The 27,309-nt window shown below is 44.6% G+C and overlaps 1 protein-coding gene across 3 annotated transcripts in view; it reads right to left on the bottom strand.

The window, feature by feature from the left end:
- Nucleotides 1-25,683, bottom strand: part of CORO6 (coronin 6) — a 219,436-nt gene extending 193,753 nt beyond the window's left edge. For 2 of the 3 annotated variants that reach the window (XR_012750427.1, XM_075335241.1), the window contains exon 1: nt 25,271-25,680. The gene's annotated coding sequence lies outside the window, so the exon portion shown is untranslated. Of the gene's footprint in view, nt 1-25,270 lie in introns of all 3 variants that reach the window. The other variant, XM_075335242.1, reaches the window with a different exon arrangement.
- Nucleotides 25,684-27,309: the final 1,626 nt, after the last annotated feature.

Here is a 27,309-nt window from a genome sequence, read left to right as displayed (position 1 = left end):
ACAGGACCTATAATCCTGCCCTCAATCGGTTAATTAGCTAGGCCGTCGGTTCCGGTCCTGGCTTCAGGGTCCGAGTACCCCCTCTGTGCTACGGTTTCCGGTCGGGTCTCCGGTGTCGGTACCGGCGGGCTCCAACCCTGTCCCGGTCCACCTCGGACTGCAGAGCCATCTTCCCATCTCCTGATGGCCCTGCTCTGCCATCTGCCACTAAGCCTTGTGCAGGTGCTACTGTAGTCCAGGGGCTCCGACCCCCGACCACACTTCACTGGCTGCTCAGCACAACACCACTGTCACTCTCCCTGTCCAGCTCAGCTCTGCCTCGATCCCACCCCTAGCACCTCAGGACCCCTAGGTGGGAGTTTTCCAACCGCCTGGTGCCGCCCACTGTTGTGTCCCTATTGCTATGGGGGGGTTTACTAGGGTTTCAGGTCGGCTGTATGTAACCCTGTGTGTGGGATGTGATGTTGAATCCCAAGAAGGAGGCGATTCCTGTACCCTTGGTGGGGGCACAGTCATCTGTGGCTCCCTGGTTTTGCCAGGGCGTCACAGTGACGCCCGTTTGGCCATGGCTAAAGTAACGATGCCCGTTGTGTCCTCAGCAAGTTAGCGACAGTTTATGTCGAGACTGTCCTCGTTCAAGGAGGGAGGCAGCAAGACCCCAGACTCTAAATGAAGAAGGGGACACCAGGAGTGGTGTAGGCCCCAGGAGTCGCATCACGAACGGACTCCCCAGTTGTTAGCGCCCTCTCCTACAAAGTGGTGTAAATATGTATTGCAAGTATATTGTCTATTATAATGTATATGGAGAATGTAGCAAGATCCACCTAGCGGTCACCGGTGGTCATATAATAGGAAAGAGATATATGTCTGTGTATTTTAAATGTGCCGCCCCTGTGCCAGCAGCCGCCGCTGCTCGGATCCGGATCTACGGTGCGGCTCGAGGGGTTCTCCGGACCCGGGGGTCGCACGTACACTCCGAATAAAATGGGGCCGTATTTGTACGGGCATGGTAGTAAACTGTCTGTGACGCCAGCCAGGTGTGTGGTGGGATGTAGCACCACTGCTGCTGTTACGGGAAGCCCAGGGAAATGTGATGGCAGCTAGTTGTTAACCCCTCCATGGGTAGGGATGCATTCCCCGGGGTCCAGTGTCTCCGTGCTGAGGATGGTGATTGCAGGGGCCGACGCACCGGGCCAGGCCAGGGATGTTACTCACGGTCGAATAATACACACAAGTCCTGTGGTAAACCAAGGTAATGGTGGCCAGCTGCCGCTGACGGGTGTATCTGGTACCACACCCGGGCTGGTTGTCAAAGTCTCTCTCCTCTGAACTTAGTGTGTTCTGTGTTGGACTTCCCGGTGTGTAACGCAGGAGTCCACTCCCAGGCCTTTGTTTGGGAGCCGTGCCCATCTGACGCTGACCCGTGGGATCTACAGGCCCTGGCGGAGGCCCTATCCCTCTCTGTGGGTGGTTGTCTACTTTTCGGGACTTAGGATGGGACAGGACCTCGAATCCTGCCATCAATCGGTTAATTAGCTAGACCGTCCGTGCCGGTCCTGGCTTCAGGGTCCGAGTACCCCCTCTGTGCTACGGTTTCCGGTCGGGTCTCCGGTGTCGGTACCAGTGGGCTACAACCCTGCCCCGGTCCACTTTGGATCTACTGAGCCGTCTTCCCGTCTCCTGCTGACTATGGCTACCGTCTGCCACCGACCCAGGACGTCAGGGCTCCGACCCTGACGTCTGTCAACTTCAAAGCCTGAACTTGGTCTCACTCTTTTCCTACCCCGGGCTCTCTAGAACCCTAGGTGGGCATTCCCAACCGCCTGGTCCGGCTCACTGGTGTGTCTGTCCTGCCCTAAGGGGGGTGACTAGGGTTTCAGGTCGGCTGTTTTAACCTTGTGTGGGATAGGTGTTATACGGAGGCCTAAATGTATCTATACCTGGTTCTCCAGGGCATTACATAAATACTGTGTATAATATGTACTGGTCCCTCATGCTGTGTTTAGTAGAGTATATAGTACAGGGCCAGATATAGATGTAAGATTAGGTATAGTAATAGTATGTATAGATAGATAGAAAGATAGATAGATAGACTAAAGCTGGGGTCACACTAAACGACAGCGACAACGACGTCGCTGTTACGTCACCATTTTCTGTGATGTAGCAGCGACCTTGTAAGTCGCTGTTATGATCGCTGCTTAGCTGTCAAACACAGCAGCCGAAGCAGCGATCATAATGACACGCGTCGCTGTGCTGCAACATGAGCAGAGAGCACAGAGCCGCGCACACTGCTTAGCGCTGGCTCCTTGCTCTCCTAGCTACAGTACACATCGGGTTAATTAACCCGATGTGTACTGCAGCTACATGTCACAGTGCAGAGAGCAGGGAGCCGCGCACACTGCTTAGCGCTGGCTCCTTGATCTCCTAGCTACAGTACACATCGGGTTAATTAACCCGATGTGTACTGCAGCTACATGTCACAGTGCAGAGAGCAGGGAGCCGCGCACACCACTTAGCGCTGGCTCCTTGCTCTCCTAGCTACAGTACACATCGGGTTAATTACCTGATGTGTACTGCAGCTGCATGTGCAGAGAGCAGGAGCCGGCACTGGCAGTGTGAGAGCGGCGGAGGCTGGTAACGAAGGTAAATATCGGGTAACCACCTTGGTTACCCGATGTTTACCTTGGTTACAGCTTACCGCAGCTGCCAGACGCCGGCTCCTGCTCCCTGCTCGCTTCATTTCATCGCTCTCTCGCTGTCACACACAGCGATCTGTGCGTCACAGCGGGAGAGCGACGACCAAAAAATGAAGCTGGACATTCAGCAACGAGCGGCGACCTCACAGCAGGGGCCAGCTCGTTGCTGGATGTCACACACAGCGACAGCGACGAGACGTCGCTGCAACGTCACAGAAAATGGTGACGTAGCAGCGACGTCGTTGTCGTTGTCGCTGTGTGTGACACCACCTTTAGTCGGAACTAGGGAACAAGCAGCAGGTGGTGGAGAATGGAGTAGATTAAGCAGCTAGATAGTTAACAAGATTTAGTAGGAACACAGGACAGAGCAGACAGTGGGTCGTTATGGGGATGGAGCTAAGAGGGGAGGAGTGAGCAGAGGGTACAGTATGTGTGAGGAAGCAGTAGAATTAGTGAGCGGCAGGAAACATGCCAGGCAGGACTCATGCTAGGAGCCTGTGTGAGGTACTGTAGGGAAGCCCTCCACTAAGTGTTCAGACCTCACCTGGCTAACCGGTGGCAATTCAATTCGGACCAGTGGGGCAAGTTGCGCGTCCGAGGTGTGGGCATGAGTGAGACATGACAGCCGCATGAGGAGTGGATACCGGGGGAAGATAAAGTTACAGGACTTTGCTGCTAAGGGAAGCTTCCTAGGTCAAGTCAGCAAAGTTTTCCCATGAGTACAGAAGGACACAGCACGAGTGGTCCGAAGAGCCTGAAGCATGAGAAGGAAAGTGATCTGCAATAAAGAAGGTTCCTGTTTTGTTTATCAGTGTCTACGTGTACTTTATGTTGCCATCCCTGTCTAAGACGGGGGCCAAGCAAATCGAGATGAAGATAAAGCTACATCTGCACTCATCCTCATATACAGAAGTCAGGGGAAGCAAGAGTTTGACAGCGCGATCTAAGGGGTTAACAGGCACGGGTGGATCTCCAATCCACCCACACCTGTTAGTCGCACATATCTTTGCGGGGATGATAGCGGGCTCACCACGGCAGCCCGTGGGTAAAGGACAAAGGAGGAAGGCTACCTAGGACATATATCTACATCCTAGCTCATGAAGGGGTTAAAGGGAATATGCCAGCGGTTTTTGCTATGTAAGCTGAGGACAGCATACTATAGTGGTTTAAAAACAAAAATCAACTATTCCTCTCTTATCTGTATGTAAGCTACTGTTTACTCAAACTAATGGCTTTATCACCCTGTTATTAACATTACTAGGTCTAATGGTACCGTCACACTTTAGCGACGCTCCAGCGATCCTACCAGCGATCTTACCTGGTCAGGATCACTGGTGCGTCGCTACATGGTTGCTGGTGAGCTGTCAATCAGGCAGATTTCACCAGCGACCAGCCCCCAGCCAAGCGATGCGTGGAAGCAATGCTGCGCTTGGTAACTAAGGTAAATATCGGGTAACCAAGCGCTTGGTTACCCGATATTTACCTTGGTTACCAGCGCACACCGCTTAGCGCTGGCTCCCTGCACTCCTAGCCAGAATACACATCGGGTTAATAAGAAAACCGCTTTGCTTATTTACCCGATGTGTACTCTGGCTACGTGTGCAGGGAGCCGGCACTGGCAGCGTGAGAGCGGCGTACGCTAGTAACCAAGGTAAATATCGGGTAACCAAGCAAAGCGCTTCGCTTGGTTACCCGATATTTACCTTGGTTACAGCTTACCGCAGGCTGCCAGAAGCCGGCTCCCTGCTCCCTGCACATTCAGATTGTTGCTCTCTCGCTGTCAAACACAGCGATGTGTGCTTCACAGCGGGAGAGCAACATCCAAAAAATGAACCAGCACTGTGTGTAACAAGCAGCGATTTCACAGCAGAGGCCAGATCGCTGCTCAGTGTCACACACAGCGAGATCGCTAATGAGGTCACTGGTGTGTCACAAAAACCGTGACTCGGCAGCGATCTCGCTAGCGATCTCGCTATGTGAGAAGTACCCCTAACTGGCATGTGCAAAGGAGTTCGACATGCCCCCCCCTGTGATTGACACCATACAGTTAATGTACAATCTCTATTGAGAGCTTGGTGTGGGCGGGGGCTCAGGTGCTTGATAAAACTAATTCTTTGATTGTGTGAGAACGGCTGCACCCAGTAATCTACGTGATGCAGCATTGGATTCAGAATCTCTTTTACATTATGTTGCTGTCAGTTGAGGTAGTAAAAACCTGCTGACAGATTCCCATTAACTATGTTACAATTTTAATTACAGATGTTACTTTTTTATCAGTTGTGGCTATAAGTTACTGTGAGCTTTTGCAGATACTGATTCGCTTTCCTCCTGTCTGACAGTGTCTCTATGAAAAGGACATTTCTTATTGACTATATAATCAGATATTTACAAATTAAAAGCTGGCACAGAAAAGGATATTGAAACTTACAGAGTCTTAGACCTTAGGGTGTTTTGACACTGCTTATTGTCGATCATTTAGTGGTCCTGTCTGAAGCCCCTGCAAAACGAGATTTGCATGTGTACGTTGATGGGGCCATTGACTATAATGGTGCATATCAAGTCACCATTAGAGATGAGCGAACCGGTCGCGGTTCGGCTCGAGGTCGGCTCGCCGAACGGGGGTCCCGTTCGAGTTCGGTTCGTCGAACGTTCGACGAACCGAACTCGAACCAATAGGCTATAATGGGAGGCAATCACAAACACATAAAAATGCATGATAAATGTACACAAACAGTTAATAAACATTGCCATAACACTTACCGGTCCTCGCGATCCCTTCTGCACTCTGTCTCCTGCCGCTATTCCATCCGATGATCGCTGAATCCTCCCGTGACCGGCACTGCCAGCAGAGATGCAGGACCTGTCGTGACGTCAAAATAGCCATGTGACCAGTCACGTGGCTATTATCTCATTGGCTACAGACTGGTCACATGACTATGACGCGTCATGTAGGACCTGCGAGTGCATCTCTCCGGTACACGGTGCACATATGTGTATCGCCGTGTACCGGCGACATGCTCTAGCACACGGTCGACTCCCCGTTCCGTTAGGGACCGGCTGACACAGCCGGTCATTAACGGAGATCACCGTTGCCATAGCAACGCAGTTAGCGGTGACGTCACCGCTAACCGCAGCTCCGAGAGCACCGTTGCTATGGTAACGCGTCTGTCAGCGTAACCGCTGTTACCGCTGACAGCCAGCACTGATCACTCACAGAGTGAGGGCTGCACGCTGCTTCCCGATTGTAGTGAGGATTGTACTGAGGATGAGGTTCCCCAGCCCCAAGTGATGGGCTGGTGAACCTCATCCTCACTACAATCGTCACTACTACTACACTAGTGAGGATTGTACTGAGGATGAGGTTCCCCAGCCCCAAGTGATGGGCTGGTGAACCTCATCCTCACTACAATCGTCACTACTACTACACTAGAAAGAAAGAAGACAGAAGAGCAGAATCGTGGAGGGCTGACAGGGGGTAATAAAGATGGAGTCTCTAATGTGTCTGTGTATTTATTTCTATTAAAGTATTTTTTCTCTGTGTGGTGTCTTTTTTTTAACCCTTTATTGGAGATTCTTAATGGCCGGGTCAAACGTGCCTGACATTAAGAATCTCTGGCTTAATACTGGCTAGTAAAACAAAGCCAGTATTAACTCATGATTACCCAACAAGCCACCCGGCTCCAGGGCTGTTGGAAGAGTTGGATACAGCGCCAGATGATGGCGCTTCTATGAGAGCGCCATTTTCTGGGACGGCTGCGGACTGAAATCCGCAGCAGAGGCGCCCAGAAACCTCGGGCTAACCTGTGCTGCGGATTCCAATCCCCAGCTGCCTAGTTGTACCCGGCTGGACACAAAAATGGGGCGAAGCCCACGTCATTTGTTTTTTAATTATTTCATGAAATAAGTGAAATAATTAAAAAAAAATGGGCTTCCCTATATTTTTGGTTCCCAGCCAGGTACAAATAGGCAACTGGGGGTTGGAGGCAGCCCGTGGCTGCCTGCTGTACCTGGCTAGCATACAAAAATATGGCGAAGCCCACGTCATTTTTTTGGTGGGCAAAAAACTTCTGCATACAGTCCTGGATGGAGTATGCTGAGCCTTGTAGTTCTGCAGCTGCTGTCTGCTCTTCTCCATACAGACAGACAGCAGCTGCAGAACTACAAGGCTCAGCATACTCCATCCAGGACTGTATGCAGAAGTTTTTTGCCCCCTGAAAAAATTATGTGGGCTTCGCCATATTTTTGTATGCTAGCCAGGTACAGCAGGCAGGTACGGCTGCCCCCAACCCCCAGTTGCCTATTTGTACCCGGCTGGGAACCAAAAATAAAGGGAAGCCCTTTTTTTATTATTTCATGAATTTCATGAAATAATTAGAAAACAAATGACGTAGGCTTCGCCCCATTTTTGTGTCCAGCCAGGTACAACTAGGCAGCTGGGGATTGGAATCCGCAGCACAGGTTGGCCTGAGCTTTCTGGGCCCCACTGCTGCGAATTGCAGTCTGCAGCCGCCTCAGAAAATGGCAGTGGGGGTTAGCAGCCAGTAGCTGCTTGGATTACCCTTAGCTAGCAATACAAAAAATGCAGCGGGAGCCCATATATATTTTTTTTAATTATTTATTTAAATAACTAAAAATAAAATGGGCTTCCCTGTATTTTGATTGCTGGACATCACAGTGCTGTAAAAATAAATCTTTAAAAAAATGACGTAGCGCTCCGCGGTATTTTTGATTCTCAGCAGATAAAGCAGACAGCTATGGGTTGCCACCCCCATCTGCCTGCCGTTACCTTGGTTGGCAATCAAAATACAGGGAAGCCCATTAATTTTTTCTATTTAAAAAATAGTTAAAAAAAAAAATGACGTTGGGTCCCCCCATTTTTGATAGCCAGCTAGGGTAAAGCAGACGGCTGTAGCCTGAAAACCACAGCTGGCAGCTTTACCGTGGTTGGGGATCCAATGTGGAGGTCCCCTCAGGCTCTTTTTTATAATTATTTTATAAATATTAATAATTACACAATAAAAGTAGGGTCCCCCCCAAATTGGATCACCAGCCAAGGTAAAGCGGACAGCTGTGGTCTGGTATTCTCAGGGTGGGAAGGTCCATAGTTATTGGGCCTTCACAGCCTAAAAATAGCAGGCCGCAGGCACCCCAGACGTGGCGCATCCACTAGATGCGCCAATCCTGGCGCTTCACCCCAGCTCATCCCGTGCCCTGGTGCAGTGGCAAACGGGGTAATAAATCGGGTTGATACTAGCTGTAAAGTCACCTGAGATCAAGCCCAGCAGTTTGTGATGTCATGGCGTCTATTAGATACCCAACATCATAAACTGTCAGTACTAACAAAAAAAAAAAAAAAATCGACAAAAGAAATTTATTTGAAAAAACAGTCCCCAAAACATTTCCTCTTTCACCAATTTATTGTAAGAAAAAAAATAAAGGGGTCCCACGACGACTCTGGACCGTCTAGAATATGGGGGGGGAGACACTCAGGGAACGTATCCCCCATTTTCTAGGAGTGCGGACCCTTCATGTGAGGAGTGTGGGTGCAATGAATCTGCACTCACTCTCCCCGGGTCCACAGCAGCAGAGTCCATGTCGTAATGGTTGCTACCAAAGCTGCAATGCCCTGCTCATGAGGTAAGGGCATGCCTAATCAGGAGAACTACTGTAGAGGAAGCTCTGCTCACTGGTATATAGGTGCTCAGAGGTAATAATAGATAAAATTAGTGAGTAACCTCGGCACTCTAAATCTCCCAGACTAAGTCAGTAAGTCACAACGGATAGTAATGCAAAATCACTCTTTATTGGTCCGTATTAAGAAAAAAAAAATTTCATAAGCATATATGTTTTTGTCCAAAACAAGTTACAAATGACGTTTCGGCCTGAGCCTTCGTCAGATTGGACTTATCTGCATGTAATCATGAAAAATGACAATAATCAGTATCACATAAGAGTGAGAGAACAATAACATAAACTCGAACAATGTAGAGGTACAATTGGGATGCAGCAAAAAAATTGCAACACAGCAAGAAATGAAACACATGATACAAATGTCATAATACAGTACAAGGACAGTATAGTAATGACAAATATGGGGTCAGAGTAGGCTTAGACAGCTCTGGTACGAAAGAGATGTCAATCATAAAGTAACATGTGCAGTAGGTGTAGAGCTACAGTATGCATGGCAGAGCTAATGGGTAGACTGACCATAGAAAAAGAACGGAGAAAAAGTGGAGAAAAAGTGGAGAAAAAGTGGAGTAAAAATGTAGAAAAAGTGGAGAAAAAGTGGATAAAAAGTGGATAAAAAGTGGATAAAAAGTGGATAAAAAGTGGAGAAAAAATGGAGAAAAAGTGGAGAAAAAGTGGAGAAAAAGTGCAGAAAAAATGGAGAAAAAGTGGAGAAAAAGTGAAGTAAAAATGGAGAAAAAGTGGAGAAAAAGTGGAGAAAAAGTGGAGTAAAAATGGAGAAAAAGTGGAGAAAAAGTGGAGAAAAAGTGGAGAAAAAGTGGAGAAAAAAGTGGAGAAAAAGTGGAGTAAAAATGGAGAAAAAGTGGAGAAAAAGTGGAGAAAAAGTGGAGAAAAAAATGGAGAAAAAGTGGAGAAAAAGTGGAGTAAAAATGGAGAAAAAGTGGAGAAAAAGTGGAGAAAAAGTGGAGAAAAAGTGGAGTAAAAGTGGAGAAAAAAATGGAGAAAAAGTGGAGAAAAAGTGGAGAAAAAAATGGAGAAAAAGTGGAGAAAAAGTGGAGTAAAAATGGAGAAAAAGTGGAGAAAAAGTGGAGAAAAAGTGGAGAAAAAGTGCAGAAAAAAGTGGAGAAAAAGTGGAGAAAAAGTGGAGAAAAAAATGGAGAAAAAGTGGAGAAAAAGTGGAGTAAAAATGGAGAAAAAGTGGAGAAAAAGTGGAGAAAAAGTGGAGAAAAAGTGGAGAAAAAAGTGGAGAAAAAGTGGAGAAAAAGTGGAGTAAAAGTGGAGAAAAAGTGGAGAAAAAGTGGAGAAAAAGTGGAGAAAAAGTGGAGAAAAAATGTAGAAAAAGTGGAGAAAAAGTGGAGAAAAAGTGGAGTAAAAATGGAGAAAAAGTGGAGAAAAAGTGGAGAAAAAGTGGAGAAAAAGTGGAGAAAAAAGTGGAGAAAAAGTGGAGAAAAAGTGGAGTAAAAGTGGAGAAAAAAATGGAGAAAAAGTGGAGAAAAAGTGGAGAAAAAGTGGAGAAAAAGTGGAGAAAAAATGTAGAAAAAGTGGAGAAAAAGTGGAGAAAAAGTGGAGAAAAAGTGAAGTAAAAATGGAGAAAAAGTGGAGAAAAAATGGAGAAAAAAATGTAGAAAAAGTGGAGAAAAAGTGGAGAAAAAGTGGAGAAAAAAATGGAGAAAAAGTGGAGAAAAAGTGAAGTAAAAATGTAGAAAAAGTGGAGAAAAAATGGAGAAAAAAATGTAGAAAAAGTGGAGAAAAAGTGGAGAAAAAAATGGAGAAAAAGTGGAGAAAAAGTGGAGAAAAAGTGAAGTAAAAATGGAGAAAAAGTGGAGAAAAAATGGAGAAAAAAATGGAGAAAAAGTGGAGAAAAAGTGGAGAAAAAGTGGAGAAAAAAAAATGGAGAAAAAGTGGAGAAAAAGTGAAGTAAAAATGGAGAAAAAGTGGAGAAAAAATGGAGAAAAAATGTAGAAAAAGTGGAGAAAAAGTGGAGAAAAAAATGGAGAAAAAGTGGAGAAAAAGTGGAGAAAAAGTGGAGAAAAAATGGAGAAAAAGTGGAGAAAAAGTGGAGAAAAAGTGGAGAAAAAGTGGAGAAAAGATGGAGAAAAAGTGGAGAAAAAGTGGAGAAAAAAGTGGAGAAAAAAGTGGAGAAAAAGTGGAGAAAAAGTGGAGTAAAAATGGAGAAAAAGTGGAGAAAAAGTGGAGAAAAAGTGGAGAAAAAGTGGAGAAAAAGTGGAAAAAAAATGGAGAAAAAGTGGAGAAAAAGTGGAGAAAAAGTGGAGAAAAAGTGGAGTAGAAATGGAGAAAAAGTGGAGAAAAAGTGGAGAAAAAGTGGAGAAAAAGTGGAGAAAAAATGGAGAAAAAATGTAGAAAAAATGGAGAAAAAAATGTAGAAAAAGTGGAGAAAAAGTGGAGAAAAAAATGGAGAAAAAGTGGAGAAAAAGTGGAGCACCCTTTGATGCCTTTCATGTGGCACTAAGGGGTGCTTAGCTTTGTATTTAGCCAAAAAAATGAAAAAAAAAAATGACGTAGGGTTCCCCCTAGTTTTGTAGCCAGCTAGGGTAAAGCAGACGGCTGCAGCCTGCAGACCACAGCTGGCAACCTCACCTTGGCTGGTAATCCAAAACTGAGGGCACCCCACGCTGTTATTTTAAATTAAATAAATAATTAAAAAAAAAAAACACGTAGGGGTCCCTCAAAATTGGATCACCAGCCAAGGTAAAGCAGACAGCTGGGGCCTGATATTCTCAGACTAGGGAGGGCCATGGTTATTGGACTCTCCCCAGCCTAAAAATAGCAGGCCGCAGCCGCCCCAGAAGTGGCGCATCCGTTAGATGCGCCAATCCTGGTGCTTCGCCCCAGCTCATCCCGCGCCCTGGTGCGGTGGCAAACGGGGTAATATATGGGGTTAATACCAGATGTGTAATGTCACCTGGCATCAAGCCCTGGGGTTGGTGAGGTCTGGCGTCTATCAGATACCCGACATCACCAACCCAGTCAGTAATAAAAAAAATAGACGACAAACACATTTTTATTTGAAAAAACACTCCCCAAAACATTCCCTCTTTAACCAATTTATTAGAATGAAAAACAAATCCAGGTCTGGTGTAATCCAAGGGGTTGCCATGACGATCCACACTGTCCCAGTCAATGAAGAGCAGGATGTTCCCCATTGGCTGGGAGAGCAATGCAGTGACCTGAGCTAACATCAATGGGTCAGCCCAGGTCACTGCAGGTCACTGCAGGGGATGACAAGTGCTGCTGTCAGCGAGGTACATTACCTGCGCTGATCTCCAGCACACTGACAGCCCCTGTCACTGAGTTCAATGACCGGCGTCTTCACACCAAGTATCGCGAGAGGCCCGTGACGTCACCGCTAGTCAGTCTCGGGTCGGAAGCGAGAGGTGATGTGACAAGCGGCGGCCATGGAGGACAGTGACAGCGCTGAGGTCGGGATGGCGGGACTTCATCACCGCAGGTAAGCCGAGCGGGACCATGTGTGTGTGTGTGTGTGTGTGTGTATGTGAGTGTGTGTGTGTGTGTGTGTGTGTACATGTGTACATGCCGCGGGCAGGAGGGGGCGGAGTGAGCTGAGCGGGGAAGTGTGGGCTTCCTGCACGTAACTAGGATAAACATCGGGTTACTAACCAAAGCGCTTTGCTTGGATACCCGATGTTTATCTTGGTTACCAGCTTCTGGCAGGCTGCCAGCGATGGCTCCTGCACACTGTAGCTGTAAAAAGCCCTGCTTTTTGCTGCTAGAACCGTTCTCGAACGTATCTAGAACTATCGAGCTTTTGCAAAAAGCTCGAGTTCTAGTTCGATCTCGAACAACCCCAAAAATCACTCGAGCCTAGAACTGGAGAACCACGAACCGCGAACCGCGCTCAACTCTAGTCACCATGTGGTCTGTCATGCACCATTTTCGGGTGTATACGCCTACTGGAGTTGGACACCCAGACATAGACTGCATTTCGGTGTCCACCTCCAATATTCATATATGCCCGAAAATGGTGCACGATAGAACACACGGTAACTCTGTCTGCACCATTATAGTCAATGGCCCTGTCGGCGTATGAGTTCGAATCTGGTTTTACAGGGGGGTTCGGATGTAAGCCCTAACGGGAGCAGTGAACAGTGGACAAAACATAGTGTTAAAGCACCCTAGTTCTGACACACACATACACATTATATAACGGTTGTGTATACTTATGGTGAATCGTTGTGGATTATTGAATGATTCTTACAACTTGCTACAAATGACATAACTCATTTAAGACTCCTAGAAACCTAGTACTAGGATTGCATTTGATTTTCGAAGGACAGTCAAAACTGGGTCCTGGCCAACACTTAACACCAAATTCAGCCATACAAGCTTCTGGAATGAGCACATGTTCTAAATCAAGGAGGGAAGAATTCTCAACTGACATTGACTAACACACAAGAGACTGCAATACAGATTAATTGAAAAAGCACATAGTGTATGAGCTTACAGTTTCCATAGCCTTTCCTTTTACAGTATATCACAAACGTGAGTACACCCCTCCCATTTTTTAAAATATTTTATTATATCTTTTAATGGGAAAACACTGAAGATATGAAACTTTGAAACAATGTACAGTAGTCAGTGTACAGCTTGTATAACTGTAAATTTTGGTGTGTCCTGTAAATAACACAACACACAGGCATTAATGTCTAAACCGCTAGCAACAAAAATGAGTATAACCCTAAGTGAATATGGACAAATTCTGCCCAAAGTGTCAATATTATGTGTGGCCACCATTACTTTCAAGCACTGACTTAACTCTCTTGAGCATAGAGTTCACTAGAGCTTCACAGGAGCCACTGGATCCTCATCCATCCTCCATGATGACATCACGGAGCTGGTGAATGTTAGAGACCTTATGCTCTTCCACCTTCCCTTTGAGGAGGCCCCACAGATGATCAATAGGCCTCCACCTTCCCTTTGAGGAAGCCCCACAGATGATCAATAGGGTTTAGGTCTGGAGACATGCTTGGCCAGTTAAGCACCTTTACCCTCAGATTCTTTAGCAAGGCAGTGGTCATCTTGGAGGTGTGTTTGGGGTCATTGACATGTCGGAATACTGCTCTGCAGCCCAGTGGATCATACTATGCTTTAGTAGTCAGAGTACATGTTGGCATTCACGGTTCCCTCAATGAACTGTAACTTCCCACAGCTGGCAGCACTCATGCAGCCCCAAACCATGACATTCCCACCACCATGCTTGACTGTAGGCAAGATACACTTGTCTTTGTCCTCCTCTCCTGGTTCCTGCCACACACGCTTGACACCATCTGAACCAAATAAGTTTCTCATGGTCTCATCAAACCTGATTTGCTTGTCTTCAGAAAAATGTTTGCATGCTTTCTTGTGCATCATCTTTACACGAGGCTCCCGTCTGTGATGAAAGCTATGTAAGACCAATTGTTGCAGGGTGCGGTATGGCCTGAGCACTGACAAGATGACCGTTCACCCCTGTAACCTCTGTAGCAAAGCTGGCAACACTTGTAAATCTTTTGGAAAAGGCAACCTTTGGATATGATGCTAAGCACTCAACTTCTTTGGTCGACCATGGCGAGGCCTGTTCTGAGTGGAACCTCTCTTGTTAAACTGCTGTATGGTATTGGCCATTGTGCTGCAGCTCAGTTTCAGGGTGTTGGCAATCTTCTTATAGCCTAGGTCGTCTTTATGTAGAGCAATAAGTCTTTTTTTTCAGATTCTTAGAGAATTCTTTGCCATGAGGTGCCATGTTGAATTTCCAGTGATCAGTATGAGAGAGTGTGTGAGCGATAACATCAAATGTAACACACCTGCTCCCCATTCACACCTGAGACCTTATAACACAAATGAGTCACTTAACCCTGGGAAAGGAAAATGGCTAATCGGGCATGATCTTGCCATTTTCACTTAGGGGTTTACTCACTTTTCTTGACAGTGGTTTTGACATTAATGGCTGTGTTTTGAGTTATTTAGAGGGCATCAAATTTAAACTGTTAAACAAACTGTACACTGACTACTTTTCATTGCATGAAAATGTCATATACGGTACTCAGTGTTGTTCCACGAAAAGATATAATAAAATATACTATAAAATATACTGTATGTAATTTCTTCTTTTTATATACTTTATTTTTTTTATTAGCTTGACAGACTGTATTGAGTTTGAAATTTCAATAATGTCGCTCAGCTCTAATAAATATGTACTGTATTTTCCAGATTATAAGACGCACTAAAATGGGGATGTGTCTTATAATCCGGATATGGCTTACCAGAGTGGCGGTGGTGGTGCGGAATCACAAGAGGCAGGGTCGGGGATACTGAGAGCTCGGAGGAGGCGGTGTTACTGCAATGGAGCACCTCAGAAGGGTCACAGGACGGATCGTCGTCTATGCGGCAGGAGCCATTGATCTGACAGTGGGCTGCGGGCTCCATTGAATCACTCACGGTTGATGCAATGGACTTATGAAAATGGCTGCGGAGGCAGCACGTGTGTAGATTGGCGCGCTGAACTTCAAGTAAATGGCCGCGGAGTCCTATCTGGGCACAAGCCGCCTCCGCATCCATTTACTTGAAGTTAAACATGTCCACTACGAGCAATTCAATGGAGCCAGCAGTCTGCCGGAAGATCAATGGCGCCTGCCACTGCGACATTCCTGAGCCCACAGTATCGCTGACCCTCCGTCCGCTACGAGCCCGCAGCATCGCCAGCACTGCCTCCTGTTACGTTCCTGAGTCGCTCCCCCCGGTAACATATTATAAGACGCACTGGGATTATAAGATGGACCCTCATTTTAACGTTAAAAATTATTTTTTCCTATTTTCCTCCTCTAAATATGGGGTGCGTCTTATAATCCGATGCCTCTTATAAAAACGAAAAATACAGTAATTTTATTATAGGTTGAAATGCTGCTGTTCCCCTGAAAATAGCATTACTTTTTTTCTGCTCTGTTCCAAAGGTATCTCCTGCTCTCCCTGTATGTAAATCTAGTCTTTTTAGCCAACTAGGTATGGTTCTCCAGAAGTCTACCATAGAGAAGACTTCACAACCCCGCCTACTTGGCTAAAAAGCTTAGCTTTATATACGAGGAAGAGACGTCCATATCTCGGAATGGCAAGTTAAGGAACAAAAGAAAAACAACTCTTGCTTCTGGAGAACAGCACCATTTACACCAAGTAAAAAATTACATTTATGGCAAGTGACAGGTCTTCTTTGAAGTCAATGGAGTCAATTGCTTCTTAAAAGGGTTGTCCACTGCTTTTATATTGTTGACTTATCCTTCAGATAGGTCATCAATGTCTGATCGGCTGGGGTCCGACATTCTGTACCCCCGCCAATCAGCTGTTCTCAGTCCCTGGGGCGTCGGCAGCAGGCAGCCGGAAAAAATCAGTTCCAGTGCTGCTCCGTCTTCTGATAGCGGCCAATGCCGGGTAGTGCATGTGTGCCTCCCATTCTAATAAATGTGTAGTCCCAGCACTATCAGAAGATGGAGCAGCACCGGAACTGAGCATTTCCGACTCCGTGCTGGCGCCGCCGGGATCGAAAACAGCTGATTAGCGGGGGTGTAGGATATCGGACACCAGCTGATTAGACATTGATGACCTACAGTATCTGAAGGATAGGCCACCAATATAAAACTAGTGGACAACCTCTTTAACTTAGGAAAAGTGTATAATGGAGATCCTGTCATTCCCTTTAAGTCATATGCAGGGATTTTAACTTCTCTGTAGACTGTCAGCGGTCCCGGGGTAACAAGTCCTGGACAAGTCACTGACTGGTGCTTTTCAGCTGATGTATAATATATGGTCAAATATGGGGCCAAATTATACAGGAAAGTCAGGATTAGATGTCAAAGCAAAGGGTGAGACAGGAAACAAGTCAGGTGCAAGAAAATGTAAAAGTGTCAGAATGGTACACAACAGAGAAGTCAAACAGTGCAGAGGTCATTATCAAGTATATAGGAAAATAAGAGGAGAACGTAGAAGCGGACTAGAAAAGTAACAGTACACATGTTAATAACTCACACAGACATGAGTGACTGCTAAATTTAAGTAGAGTGCACAAATAATCCCAGGATCTCTGACTGTCTGATCAGTCAAGGTCACAGACGGACCAGACAGTTGTGCAATATTGCGCATGCGCCATGCCCCATCATAGACTATTATTAACAGGAGCGCAATACAAGATGCATTATAAACGAGGACTAACGTCAGAATGACAATTAATAAAGTGCTGACATTCTGATGCTGGGGACAGTTTTTGTCAGTAATGCCATGTACAGTAAAGCACTAATATATAATGTAATGTAGAAGCTATTGTAAGTCATAAGCGTAACAGTATTCAGTGAGGTGTTTCATTACTGTGTGAAGGCGGCAGGCAGAACACTGGAATCTGAACACTTAATGGCTGTAATAAATGACTTTGCTCCTCCTAACATGAACATTTTCCTAAACTGAAGAAAAGGAATCGGAGCTTGTCTTATATACATCACGCTGTACAGTAATTCTCATGGAACCAGTGAGACATATTTAGAAAAGTTGCTGTGTAATGAAATCAATGGAAAATACCAATTAAAAATAGATGTGGATGGCGGCAAAAAAGTATGATCCTCAAGGAAACGTCCAGCTTTGCTGAATATCATCCATTCCAGTCAGGGTAGGGGGATAGGGGGTGAACCCTATTAGGCCTTATTTACTGTCACAACCCTATTAACCCCAGAACTCCCGCCCTGACAAGGGCACTCCACAAATCTCCCTGTTTGTTTATTTCCTACATTTGCCTTTTGAGGCCTCCCGATGCGTTTCTCCTTCTTAGGGTCATCAGGAGATGACTATGCACACAAGAAAACAGAACAAGATAATGGGCTGGTATATCAGTATCCCAGTGGTGGATCTGATCTACCATTGGGATACTGATAAACCAGCCCATTATCTTTTTTGTTTTCTTATGTGACAGTGAATAGGATCTAATAGGGCTAATTCACCCCCTGACTGGGATGGGTAATTTTCAGCAAAGCCGGATGTCCTCTTGTAGATCGTACTTGGTTCTCTGACACCTGGTTGAAATAGTTTCAAGTTTAATATTGATTTTGGTTGTTGTAGCTCACATCTTTGCCATTAATACTGGCATATGGATTGCCTTTATACATTAATTTACTTAATACTTCATATATGGGAACTATTAATTGTTTGACTCTTCAGATTTAAGCCAACGTTCTCAGCCAGTGTCACACACCATGAAACTTAGGGGGTACTTAAAGGGGTATTCCCATCTCCAAGATCCTATCCTAATATGTAGTAGGTGTACTGATAATAACATTAGCAAATACCTCCAATTAGAAATGTAGTATAATTCTTATGAGTAGTATAATTCTTATGAGCTTAGGTATCCATGGTTATGATCACACATATGTGCCACCGCATCAGCGGTCGAACCGCTCGGATCCGGGGTCTGCTGTGGCTCGAGGGTCTCCGGACCTGGAGCTCGCAGCCACTTCAAATGCAAAGGGGGTATTTACAGGGGCTAAGAGTTCGTGACGCTACCTGTGGTTCGCGGTAAGGGGAGTACCGGCGCTGCCGATGGGAGTACCCGGGGGAGATGGAGCGGGGCAGCCAGATGACGTTCCCTCCACGGGTAGGGGAGGCCCCGAGCCTCTGGATAATGGAGGTGTAGGGGAGCGTGGTGCAGATTGGAAGCAGGGGAGGACAGCGTACTCACTCAGGCAGTGTTGGTAGTGATGCGACGGGAAAGCAGACTCTGACACAAAGGGTATACCAAGTCTCTGGGTGCTGGTGCCACTTCAGGGGAGCTCGTGCGGGAGTATGCTCCCTTTGGTATAGCTAGTGATCTGTACCTTGCCACTATGCACTTTATTTTAGATGTTCTGTGTGACCCCTATGCTTGAAGCTGTCGGGGTCCCGCTCCCCACTGTTAAATAGGGAAGCTGTGCTCTCGATGGCTGACACTTAGGATTTCAGTGGGCCGCATAAGCTGGAAAGCCCTATCCCTCTTGTTGTGTTGATGCCTTCGATCTCTGAGCTCTTGGGGAAGTTCACAAAGATGCTATCCTCCACAGGTTAATTATCAGGTTGCATGTAACTTCTCCCTGATCTAGGGTCCAGTACCCCGCCGTGCTCGGTACCTGTTCGGTTACTAGGTACTCCAGTGCCCACCATTCCCCAACTAAGCCTGGCACCTTTCTCCAATACCCAGCGACCGGGTCTCCGACTCCTTCAGTCCCAGACCACCGTCTGCGACCTAGCCAACGTCTCCCATGGAGCTCCAACTCCCTCCAGCTCCTCACTCTCTGAAGGCTACCACTCCACTAACTCTGCCCCTCCCACCAGTGTTTTGACCCCTAGGCGGGTGGCCCTTTGCCAGCTAGACCACCCGCTGGTGTGCCTGACAGGGTGTAGTGTGAGGTGTGACTAGGATTTGCATGCTGATGGAGCAATACCAAAAGTTAGGATCCCAGCACCATGGCGGGGTTGAGTCCTGCACCAAAAGATAAAGAGTGCAGTACCATGTGACACCCTGACTAGTTCAGGGGCGTCACACATACAGTCCCAGTTAGTTGCTCATGGTCATAACCATGGATCATCATAAGAGAAGGTAGAATAGTGGCACACACTGTTGTATAAAAGTCCTTGCTTTATTATAAATGCATAAAAGGTGAGCGGGTACGAGACCAGATGCTGGCACTCTGGAGAACAGCATCTGGTCTCGTACCCGCTCACCTTTTATGCATTTATAATAAATCAAGAAATTTTATACAGCAACGTGTGCCACGATTCTGTCTTCTCTTATGATGATCTTCGCTGGGCTGGTTCCCTTCCAGTGAGCAACGCTGTACAGAGCCTTGGTGGTTATTGTCGCTCCTCCTGTCCCTCACAGTATTGAATCAGGTGACCCAGTGGCGTGGTACTGCATCTGTTTTCCTTGTTTCATAATCGTGGATACCTAAGGTCCTGCAATGCCCTGAACATGAGGTAAGCGACACACCTAATCAGAAGAACTATATTACATTTCTAATTGGCGGTATTTGCTAATATTATTATTATTATTATTACACCTACTACATATTGGGATAGGATCTTGGAGATGGAAATAACCCTTTAATGTCTCTTTGCTGTGGCTTGGAGGTAGTTTGAGATGATTTATTTGACTAGGGGTACTTGCCCAAAATGCACTGATCAATGCCATGCCTTTTTTATCTGCATTACATCTACAATAATAGGCAAAATGGCTAATAAATTCAGCGCATGTGGAATCAGCAGTCAATAATCTGGCAATGATGACTATCTGCATGAATGAACCAATAAATGTAATGGCTTGTGCTGTGTTGCATCATGGCAAGCAACACATTAATTGTCAAGTTAACGACTATTTATCTAAAAGAAATTAAAGCAATGCAAATAAATTGGTTTAACAATATGCTTTACTTAGCAGTGCATGTGCTTGTCAGATGGAAAAGCACACCACAATTGGCAACATGGGGAGACATACGTTCCCATGGTCCATTAACTAGGTGTAAAGTTACATGCAAAGTGTTTTATACTGTGCTCTGCCATGTCCATGGATCACTTACTGCAGTTAATCCAGACCATAATATTATGACATATGATGACACCTGAGAGTAAGTAATGTGACATTTCACTGATCGTCACACAGTCTGTCCAGCACAGGTTGAATGGGTTATAGAATGGTCTGTACTTGGGTATCTAACAAATCATTCCCATTGTGCCCCAGAGAGTATATAAAATGCTGATTCATTTGGGACCAAGGTTTTATTAATGGGAACCTGTCAGGTGCAATCTGTACCCAGAACCAGGAGCAGTTCTGGGTGCATATTGCTAATCCCGGCCTAACTGTCCCTGTATACACTAGCATAGATAAAGGGATCTTTAGAAAAAGTATTTCTAAATATCCTTAATGATGTGCTAAGGAGGCCAGGAACTAGTTGCAAGGGTGTTAGTTCTTGTGCTTATTCCACCCTCTTAACATGCTCACAGGGGTGTGCTAACATGCTATTCAATACAGCATCACCAGCGGTGACGCACGTACCTGTGTCCACTGTCACCACTGATTTGAAGTCCCGACACTTACGGTCATGCGCATTAGACCTCTCTGAAACCGGGACGCGTACATAGGGCTTCATACTGTGCATGACCGGAAGTGCTGGGATTTTAGATCAGTGGTGACAGTGGACACAGGCACGTGCATCACCGCTGATGATGCTGTATTGAATAGCATGTTAGCACGCCCCTATGGGTGTGCTATTATACCAAAAGGGCGGAATGAGCACAGGAATTAAAGCCCTTCTGACTAATCTCTGCGCTCATTAGCATATCATAAAGGATCTTTAGAAATACGTTTTCTAAAGATCTTTTATCTATGCTAGTGTATACAGGGACAGTTAGGCAGGGATTAGCAATATACACCCAAAACTGCTCGTGGTGCTGGGTGCATATTGCACCTGACAGGTTCCCTTTAAGTAAAATTAAGACCTTTCTGAAACACAAGACAGAGAAAAGATCAGCAACCTGCAGCACTCAAGAAGTTGGGACACCTATCAAGGAATGACAAAATTTGTAGTTTCAAAACAGCTGAAGTGACAAAGACTGCTGGATTCCTGGTATTTACAGGCATCACCAGATGGAGCAAGCAATTCGCAGCAGACCGTTGCTTGTGTTTATAACATTGGTTTTACATTTTGATTGACCTTAGTATAATGTGAATGTGAATATGTATATATGGAACATAAAAAATGTAACATGCTCTTCAAAGATCAGTCAATGTAGACAAAAATAGAAGGATCTCAAAAATATAAACAAGTATCTCAATACCAAAAGATCTAAACAGCAGCTAATAAACCAAACAATAAGAGACAGTCCGCATGTGTAGTATCCTGAGAGCACTGGAGGACACAGACAGAAAAGGCCCCTGTGCAAGAACAGTGCATGAGCCCTTTGCAGTCCAATAGTTCAACATAATGCACAATTCAATATGTTTTGGAGGTGGTAGTGGCCCCCTTACCTCTTGGGCCCCTGTGTGTCTGCACAGGTTGCACCAATAATATGTCCACCCCGGCCTCAGAGAGAGAAAGAAAACAAAGAGAATCACTCTCACTTGGAAAAGGCAAAACTCTCATGACAGCAAATTATCGTGCATGAAACTGCTGATTTTGACTCTCCTTGTTACAGTTGACAGTCTGACCCGGTAGAGGATAATTGAAGAAAAATTACGATTTTGGATTTAGTTGCAGGCACTGCTCCAAATCCATTGATACCACAAGGAGACACCTACACATTACACCTTCAGATTTTATGACCTCCCATTCTAAATGCATAGACATTAATATGGAATGCAGCTATTACATCTTCCACTCTTCTGTGAAGGCTTTCTACAAAACTTTGGAACTGTCTGTAGGAATTTTTGCCCATTCATCCAGAAGAGAATTTATGAGGTTAGAACCTGATGTTGAATGAGCGAGCCAAGCTCTCTCTGTGCTGATGTCCAATTTTCTATAATATTTTGGTTTGCTAAATCTATAAGATTTCTGTTATCTAAAGGACCTAGGACAACACCTGAAAAACACGCCAAAGCATTATCCCTCATTTACTAAACTTTATAGCTGCATAGTGACGTCAAGCAGGTAATGTTCTCCTGGCCAAACCCATACTCATCCATCAGATACCACATAGTGGAGTGTGATTCATCACTCCATACAACACTTTTCCACAGTACCAGGGGCCAATGACGGCTTTATACTACTCCATCCAATGCTTGGCATGGTGCTTGGTGACGTAAGGCTCTGTCATGTAATCCCGTGCACAGTTTTCTTGCTCATGTAAATGCCAGAAGAAGTTTGGACTTCTTCAGTTATTGAATCCTCAGAGCATTGGCGATTTAATGCACTGTGCTACTTAAAAGTTGGCCGCCCTACTAAGTTTACTAAGTTTGCTACTATGTGGTTGAGTTGTTGAGGTTCCTTCCAATTTTCTATACCACTTACAGTGGAATATTCAGGAGGGAATACATTTCACAACCTGACTTATTCCAATAGTGACATCCTATTACAGGACCATGCTGGTAAATTTGTGAGCTCTTTGAAACAAGCCATTAATTTACAAATTATAGTAAAGGCAGACTGCAGGGCTTTATACAAGTGTGGTAATGGACTGAATGAAAAATCAAATTACAATGATGTCCCAGTTCTTTTGTCCTTTGCCAAGAAGAAGAAACAAGACACTATGCAAATGTCAAAGGGCAAAGTATAAAAAGACGCTACTGGCTACATGCGTCTGAATTAGTACAAAGTCATAACGCATTTCATACTTGAAGCGACTAGTTCCTTTTCGCTAGGCTTCGAAAAGAATAATCGTTTTAAGATCAAAACTGTCCTAAGTCAAATGCATGCAGCCTGTAGTGTGTTTTCATACTTTATTTTATGAAAGTGATTTTTTTTATTTTTATTTTATTTTAGGAGTGATTGTTGTCTATGACACACCAAACTTGAGTTTATAAATAAACATACATTTTTGGAACTATCACTGGATTTCGAACAACGACTTCAGCCAAATTCCATTTTTTTTCTCCAACTATTAGTGAATAGAAACCCAGTCCTTGGGGGATATAGTGCATTTCTTAAATAGCAATTCCTAGAAAGTGTCTGGTCTGGTGGCATTGTATGATGGTGAGGCCTGCTCCACTCTGTAAAGTGCATTGGATCTTTAGCTTATGCTCTTACCTTCCAGGGATTTCTAGGAATTACTGATATCTATAAACCATCGATGTCTGCTGCAGAAAAACTCCTTTCAAAAGTGGAGCACTGCATTTAACAAAACGTTGGGAAAAAAAATAAGCAAAGTGTCTCCCTGAACATGTACTTTAACATCCAATACAATATTGACACCATTTTTTGGAAATCAGTGTATACCAATGAAGGTATAGTAATACATTCTATAAAAGTCTATCTCATTTATTTCAAATATATGAGATATATACATACATACCACAGGATGCCCTAATGTACTTGCACAATCTTGGGCAAACTGGGTGCCCCTTGTTGTTACTAAATGTATTGCCTCTGCGTTGGGCACTGAGATATATACATACATACCACAGGATGCTCTAATGTAGGCATACCATCTTGGGCAAACAGGGTGCCCCTTGTTGTTCCTATATTTATTGCCTCTGCATTGGGCACTGAGATATATACATACAGTATATATCACAGGATGCTCTAATGTACTCGCACTATCTTGAGCAAACATGGTGCCCCTTGTTGTTCCTAAATTTATTACCTATGCATTGGGTACTGAGATATATACATATATACCGCAGGATGCGCTAATGTACTCGCACCATCTTGCCAAACAGGGTGCAAAATGTTGTTCCTAAATTTATTGCCTCTGCATTGGACACTGAGTTATATACATATATACCACAGGATGCGCTAATGTGGTCGCACCATCTTGCCAAAGAGGGTGTACATTGTTGTTCCTAAATGTATTGCCTCTGCATTGGACACTGAGATATATAGAGTAAATATATACCACAGGACGCGCTAATGTACTCGCACAATCTTGGGCAAACTTGGTGCCCCTTGTTGTTACTAAATGTATAGCCTCTGCGTTGGGTACTGATCTATATACATATATACCACAGGATGCTCTAATGTACTCCCATTATCTTGGGCAGACTGGATGCCCCTTATTGTTACTAAATGTATTGCCTCTGTGTTGGGCACTGAGATATATACATATATACCACAAGATGCTCTAATGTACTCCCACTATCTTGGGTGCCCCTTGTTGTTACTAAATTTATTGCCTCTACGTTGAGCACTGAGATATTTCTGCTGCATGTTAGCAGTTAAGTCCCATATTGGCCTTCATATCAGATAGACTTGGCAGCACTGTAACTTCAGCAGTATCAGGCCATCATTTTGGGCACTTTTGTGCTAAAATATATGTCCATAATGGTAACCATAGGACCCATGAGGATGTTCGGACCTTAAAAACATCACACTTGCCATCTTTTATGTAATTTACGTCTTCCTGAAACACCGATATCCTTCATGCTCACGGTTTTACTATCCTGTTTATTGCAGTCTATAATTTCTGTAAGCCGTGCACTCAACCTGATTACAGCACAAGTATCTACGTCAAGGATGAATTTCCTACATACTGCCGACCTGCGCAAATCAAATCAAAACCCAGTCCGCATTGTGCACGTCAGGAAATGGAATTACTTACAATTCCAACCTGCCCCCACCGGAGTAGTGCATGTGTCATTGACAGGACAAGATGGCTGCTTTTAAAGTATGACAGTCCCCGAACATGTACAGACCTCATATTAAGAACAGTCAATAAGTCAATGATAAGTCTTTATTTTGTAAAGGGGATTAGTTATTAATGTGTTTCTTGACTTATTAGTATATATCAAAGTGAAAGGCAGCAGATGCAAACTTTAAAGAGAGAAATAAATATCTAGTAGAATGGTAAAATACATAAAAGATGGATTTTTGGGAAGATAGATGTGCCTTTAATGCCATAAACTGAGATTTTGTAATGAAGAATGTTGCAGCAGCTAAAGAAGGAGCCTGACTGCTGCAGAGAAGAGGTCACTCTCCAAATATAGCCAGAAGCATTCCCTATCAGGTCCTGTGACCAGTGAGGCAGGGAAAACCGAGAGAAATTACTCATTCTATATGGAAAAAAGAGAGTTTAGGAAGAAAAAAATGAATTGCTGATGATGGTGACACTCCAACACATCCTGAGAGCCTGCTGCCACACATTATGGCATTTGTGCACTGCCCTGATGACAGGATGGCACAGCATAGCCTGGCATAAGTAATTGGCATGCATCTTACCTTGATCAGGCTTCTGATGACAAGGCACCCAGTATATCAGTGATTGTATGTCCTTGTGTGGTATCCTGGTGAGCTCCTCTCCCCTGTGTGTGGCTCTGGGCACTGCTTACCATGCACTCCCTCAGCCCAGTGCTGAGCTGCCTGCTCTCTTCTTCTCTGGTGATGCAGGAGGCTTCTGCTGCAGTAACAGCTGCTGCTATCAACATTCAAGCAAAATAACTCAACACCCAACAGCTGAAAGGCAGAATGATGGGGTGAGGAGGGGAAATGTACAACAATGGGAGGAGTAGTGCCTCTTCCTCTATGACTGGCTGTATTGTCCCTTCAAATATTTCTTTACAAGCCTGGCAAATGCTACAGATAAGTTATCTCTGGCATAGCTATTGCCCCTGCCACACGCAGCTACTTACAGACTCCGAAAACTAAAGCGGTGGCACATGCATCCATCATCAGACATAAAATGCCATACATTTACTAGCAGATGGGTCACTACACCACATGCTGTGAGAAAAAGAGGTGTGGTACTTAAAGGGAATCCGTCAGCAGGTTTCTCTACCTCATGTTATAGCAGCCTCATGTAGGCAAAGAGATCCTGAATCCAATGATGTATCACTTAGATTACTGGGGTTTTTAGATTCAGCCATGTAGCAGAGCTGAAAGACCACACAAGGGGGGAAAAAGAGAAATATATAGGAAAACAATTGAAGCCTTCCACCAACAAGGCTGAAAACAGACTAAAAGTGTTGGGAAGGAAAACAAACAAACACACACAGAGCAGTAACGCAACTTGTCTCTGCCTAGCAGGCAAAATCCTTAGTTGCAGAGCTGGTACTCCTTAGCTGAAATCCCCCTAGAATAGAGCCAGCAAAGAAGGCAGGGACAAGTTGAGAATATATAGTCCCACCTGAGATCTGATAGGACAGAAACAAAATAGAAAAGTGAGAACACCTGACTATCAGCACAGCAAGGGAAGAAAAGCAAAGATAAGAGAACCATCAGCAGATAGACAGATACCAACCAGGCTGTGGCCCAACAGGGAAAGAAACCAACCATGCAGCAAGAGGTCACTGGATCGCGTCCTGAAACCAAGGCATGACAGTAGTGACCAATACAATTCTGGCTCTATATTCCAGTACTTTTGTGCCTCATTTCAAATATACTATATAAATTGATTTTTTATATATAGTACACAATGATTTTTTGACCCAAACAGTACAAATTTTATTTAACCTTTGTCTCCTGCCTTTCTGTCTCCTCACACACACTATGGTTTCAATCATGTGACTTTGACTATGTTTTTTAGAATGGTTGACACTGAAATGTTTCTAACAAAGAATTTGTATATACAATTGAAATCAGAAGTTTACATACACTGTCTAAAAAGACACATCTGCATGTTTTCAGACTAACATGAAATCAGAATAAACCTTTCCCGTTTTAGATCAATTAGGAACCAAAATTATTTATTTTTGCCAAATGCCAGAATAATGAGAGAGAGAGAGAAAGAGAGAGAGAGAGAGAGAGAGATTCTTTTCAGGCATTTTTATTACTTTCTGCAAAGTCAAGTGTTTCCATACATTTCAATAGTATTTGGTACCATTGCCCTTAAACTGTATGACTTGGGTCAATCCTTTGGATCCCTTCCACACACTTCTCACAATAGTTGGTAGGAATTTGGTCCCATTCCTCCTGACAGAACTCGTGTAACTGAGCAATGTTTGTAGGTCGCCTTGCTTGCATCGGCCTTTTCAGCTTTGCCCATAAATTTTCAATAGGATTGAGATCAGGGCTTTATGATGGCCACTCCAAAACATTAACTTTGTTATCCTTAAGCCACTTTGTAACCAGCTTGGCAGTATGCTCAGGTCATTGTCCATTTGGAAGACCCATTTCTGCCCAAGCTTTAAAGATGCCTCCCATAAAGAAATGAAAGAAATGATGTCTCTCATAAAGGGAAGAAATGTTTGAAATGTTCATGATGTTGAAAGCATACAAAAATTGCATGTCTGCACTGTATTTTTGTGTTCCAGCCCAAGGAC

Source organism: Anomaloglossus baeobatrachus, chromosome 2, assembly GCF_048569485.1.
Source record: "Anomaloglossus baeobatrachus isolate aAnoBae1 chromosome 2, aAnoBae1.hap1, whole genome shotgun sequence".
In the NCBI taxonomy this organism is placed as follows: Eukaryota; Metazoa; Chordata; class Amphibia; order Anura; family Aromobatidae; genus Anomaloglossus; species Anomaloglossus baeobatrachus.
This window is presented reverse-complemented; position numbering and strand designations above follow the sequence as displayed.